The following is a 4,712-nucleotide window of genomic DNA, read 5'->3' as shown; positions in this document are numbered from 1 at the left end:
AAAAGAAAAATGTAGCAACAACAGGAACAATAAAAGAATGACGATTGAGAGAAAAACACGCGAAGAAGAAGGAACGTGAAAAAGAAGAAGAAGGAAGGCGTAGACGAAAAAAAGAAGACGAAGAAGCGTTATTGAAACGTGTATGTATACGTGAGTGTAATGAAATTGATTTTTGTTGAGTTTGGGTCTGGATGTGTAGTTAGACTGTTGTTTTTTGTCATATTTTTTAATTTTAATTTGGGTATCTTCTGAGATGATTAAAAAAATGCGTAATATTCTAAATCAGTCTCTAAAAAATTTTTTGTTGAATACTTTAGTCGGTTAATTTTTTTTGGAAATAGAAAAAGATTGTATATAATTTAATGTAATGATAAATTGGTGTATTTTTTCTGATATGAGTTTTATTTTTTTTTTTAACTTTAAATAACAAATTGAACCATCAAATTTGAGTAATAATAAATTTTGTAAACAAATATAAAGATTATATTTTATAATGCACAAATCGAAAGGTTCCATTTATGTTAAAATAACTTTTTTTCATCTTAAAATAAATAAGAGAATTTGAACTGCACATGTAAAATTTTTTTAATACTAAAATATAAATCTAAGAGTAAGATTTATATTTAAAAAAAAAATTGATCCTCAGATTTGCATGTTTAAAAAGAATTGAAAATCATAAATTCGATCTTCACATAAAAAAACCACACCAAATTTTAACAATGTTATTAAACATCACTAAAAAAGTAACACCAAAATTAAAAAGTATACTTTAGTCCTCTAAAAATTTTAAACACCAAATCAATTTACAAACTTTTATTTTACTACACAAATCAACGTGAAGATTGTAATTATATAATAAAGAGATGGATATGAAAATTTTAAAGTTTTTAAAAGCTTTTATGTTTTTTTTATTAAATAACGACAGAGATTAATTTATCTAACTATTATCAAAATTTGATGTTAAGATTGATATGTTTAATAGCATAAAAAATTAAAACTAATTTAATAATTAAAATTTATTAAAAATTAAATTATCTGATTAAAAATATTTTAGAAACATATTTAAGTATTAATCTATATTTATTATCCTCTTTTGAGTTTAGCCATTCGAGATTTTAAAGAGTTTAAGAATACGTTGATGAAGAGGGGAAAAATATGTATATATACAACAATAACAAAAACAATAAAAAAGTTAAGGTGAAAAAAAAAAGATTATACACAAAAAAAATTAGAAAAGAATATTAGTATAAGGTTTTTTCAATTTTTATTTTCTATGAAGCTAGGTGTTTAATTAGTATGCAGTTATCATGTAAAACATTTTTAGTTTGTACGTTAAAATAGTTTGTACTATTATTTAAGTTAAATTCTAAAATATTTAGTATTTTTATTAGCTAATTTTTTTATATATTTTAACGTAAACTTTACACTATAAGGCAAATATATATTAATATTCACACACATCATCTAAAAAAGAAAATACTTTAATTTATATGAAAATATATAATTTCTTCTAAGAATTTTTATTGTTCAACTATATAATTTTTTTAATAAAATAAAATACTTTAATTTATTTTTACTTTGAAGTTCTATAATTAGAAAATAAACACAAAGCAAGCGTTTTTAATTAAGCTTACGCTAAAAGTACCATTAATTTATCTTTATTCGTATTTTTTCTTTTATTGCCTTATAAAATCTAAAAGATTACATGTTACTCCCTGATTCTAAATAAGTGAATATTTTAAAGTGTTATTTGATTGAGAATAAGTATTTACTTAAAAAATTTGGATTGTTTTAATTAACTTTTTATTAGAAATCCAATTAAATGAAAAAAATTTGAAAGAGTTATAAGTATAAAATGAATTAATAACAAATTAGTCAAAACACTTTTTAATAATCTTTTTTTATAAGAAAGAGGTAGAGAAAAATTTGCAGAAATGTTCAAAAAATTCAGTGAGTAAAATTTGAACCGATCGATCATTTAGTGTTGGTACTATTGAAGAGGTTGGAAAATCAATCTAAAATTAACCAAAAAATTTTAAAGTCTGAGAGTCGGGGGCAATTTTTTTTTCAATTTTTTTTAAAAGAAAGTAGATCTGTTAAAAATTGAAAAAGGAAGGTCATGATTATTTAAGAATTACATAATTAATTTGCGAAATGAAAAAAAAAATTAGTGGATGAGTATGATGAATTTGTGCTAGTCTTGATCTGGGTTCACCGGTAGAGAATCTCAGAACATTAAAAAACAAAAGAATTGGGGAGAAAAATTGGAGGTAATCTCAAAGAGATTTTAAATGTTGACTTTTTTTCAATGAAAGGGACAGAAAATCGAATAATTAAAGTGCACATTTGTATAGATGTTACCAAGCCATTGAAAAGAACATTGAGAATTGTAGGGCCAAATAACAAAATACTTGAGTTTACTGTGAAGTATGAGATGTTTTTGTAATTATTGTGGCCATATAGGGCATGAAAGTAAAATCTGCAGTGCTTATCTTGAAGATTTGACGAAAGGTGAGGCAAAGGAAGAAAGGTGATCACCAAAATGGAAGATGTCAATCATAATATGCCAGCGATAGAAGCAAGCCTAAAAGAGAAATCAAACCGCTTAATGCCCTTTTAATCTCTTGAAAAGCTTCGCTAGCCTATCTTTTTAAGAGAAAAAGACAAATTGAGCATGAAAAATGTAGTTCTACGGATGGAGATGGAGAGATAAGGCTGTGAAATAAGAAGAACCAATGAGGTATAGAAAAAAAATTAATTCAAATCCAACATCCCAAACAACCAGTTGAACCTGTGAAAGTTGATTCTCAGCTAACAATATTAGAAGATCGGAGGATAGAGAATTTGGGAGGTATGGAGGGTATTATTGTAGTTGATCTTTAAATGGGCCAACACTCGAATTCTGGCTCCAGAAAAAATAGGTCAATAAAAATAAAATAAATGGCTAGAAGAACAGGGAAGAAGGAGAGCAAAATTAGTGATGAGAAAAGGAGGCTAAAGAAATAAGAGCAAAAAATATCTAAAAAGTAATGCATCAACAACAACAATTTAGAATTAAAGGGGCAGGGTGCCAACCCTCAATTGGCACCCTAGGAAATATGAAAATGCTGATGTGGAACTGTTGGAGTTTGGAAAAACCCCTGACAGCTTACAACATACAAGAAATCAATAGATCTAATTCTATCGAAGTGTTGTTCCTCTATAAAACCAAAAATAGTACCCCTTTTCTGACTAGTCGATGTAATAAGTTGGGGTTTGAAAATGTTCATTGTGTGGAATCCTAAGAAATAGCTAGAAGTTTAGTATTGTCATAGAAAAATGGTGTTATTATCTCAGTAGTTTAGTGTGAGGAGTTCTTTATTCATTGGAAGGGGAATGTCAGCTGAATATGAGAAAATGAAATATGCTTGTTGTGCACTTCATAGTGAAGAGGGATTGTGTTCTCAACAATATGGAATTATCCTAAACTAATTAGCTTTGGTGAGCAATCACTATTTAATTTTGGGTGATTTCAATACAATTTCAGCCATAGAGGAGAAGGAAGGAGAGAAAATGAAATCACTTTCATCCATAAACGAATTCAATAATTTTATCAACTTGGGAGGTATGGTGAATTTGGGGTTTAAAAGGGAGTAGGTTCACATGGTCTAATAGACAGTTTGAGGAGAATTCGATTCAAGAGAGGTTGGATAGATGCCTTGCCTCAATTAGATGGTTGAAAGACTACCTAAGAGCTAACATGCTTTACTTGGATGATCACGGTTCAGACCATAGACCGCTTTTGGTTAGCTTGAGAGTGATGCATAAAAAATTCAAAAAACGCTTCAATTTTCAAGAAAGATTGTGCGAAAATAAAGTAGTGCAGATTGCGAAGGAGGTATGGAGTGAATCAGTTCAAGGGTCTCCTATGTTCCAATTGTTTACAAAATTGAAAAAGTGTAGGCATTGGTTAGTGGAGTAGCAGCAAAAAACAGGTTCAAATTCATTAAAACAACTAAATAAAAAAATCAAAGAGGAGAAAAAAAGTAGCCTAGACGGATAGAATCATTGTTCGATCATTAGAAGAAGAGTTGGCAAAAGCATATCTATGTGAAGAAATGTATTGGAAGAAAAAATCAAGAATGCAGTGGCTTAAATGGGGAGACAAAATACCAGATTTTTTATTTCAAGACAAAAATCAAAAACAAAAATAATAGAATTCAAAAGCTAGAATATGAAAATGGTGGTTTTAGATTCGATGCTAAAGGTATTGGTCAGATTGCTCAGAGATATTTCGAAAATGAGTAAAGTATCGTTTTTGTTCCCAACGTTTGGGGTAAGTTCCAAAGTTGTCCCTAACGTTTCAATCGTCCTATTTAAGTCCTTAACGTTTCAAAACTGACTCAATGTTGTCCTGCCATTAGGGATCCGTTAATAGAATTAATGGCGGGACAAAATTGAGACGATTTTGAAACGTTAGGAACTTAAATAGGACGAAAACGTTGGGGACAAAAATGATACATAGAAATAAATTTTAATTTTATCCTTCAATAATATCAATTTTTTACTATACATAGTATTCAATTATTTTTTAATCACATCTAAGTAAATTACACTTAATCATATTACTTTCATTTTAAATAAATTAATTTTTTTTATAATTTTACTCTTAAAGATTTTTAGTTATCATAAAATATTTGTAGAATGACTAGTATATAAACTTGCAGAAAAGA

The sequence above is a fragment of the Arachis hypogaea genome, chromosome 17 (assembly GCF_003086295.3).
Source record: "Arachis hypogaea cultivar Tifrunner chromosome 17, arahy.Tifrunner.gnm2.J5K5, whole genome shotgun sequence".
Taxonomy (NCBI): Eukaryota; Viridiplantae; Streptophyta; class Magnoliopsida; order Fabales; family Fabaceae; genus Arachis; species Arachis hypogaea.
The sequence above is the reverse complement of the archived record's forward strand: the minus strand, read 5'-3'. Positions refer to the sequence as shown.